Below are 501 nucleotides of genomic sequence, written 5' to 3' on the forward strand. Positions count from 1 at the left end.
ATGTTTAATTATTGTGTATTGTTCATTATGTATTATTTGCCATTATGTATCGTATTTTTGCACTTTATGAATCTAGTTATTCATCTTATTGTGGTTTTTGGATTAGTTTGTATTTATTTCAGTATGGTTTCTGTATTCTAATTGCAGCACAATCTCAACTATCAATCAAAATTGGACCCATCTGGACCACACAGAGAACTGCTGTCCTTCCTGCTGGTCAGTACTATTTATTTGTAGAAGATTTGACACTTGTTGTAATTGTGTTTATTTATGTATTCAGTTTTGACACTGTTGTTGCTGTGGTCTGTCTTTTATAATACAACTATAGTGGTATTTATATTAATGTTTTTCTTCAGGTATTCTGTCATCCCTCCATTTCAAAGTGGAACTTAATTAAGGGAGGGTAATTTTGAGGCTGAAAATTAAGTCGTATTCTTTATCACTGCAGCCTGCTTTTGTAGGATAGTCAGTTTCCCTGGGATCCAGAGATGCTGCACTTGT

Source organism: Monopterus albus, unplaced genomic scaffold, assembly GCF_001952655.1.
Source record: "Monopterus albus unplaced genomic scaffold, M_albus_1.0 scaffold143.1, whole genome shotgun sequence".
NCBI classification, from domain to species: domain Eukaryota; kingdom Metazoa; phylum Chordata; class Actinopteri; order Synbranchiformes; family Synbranchidae; genus Monopterus; species Monopterus albus.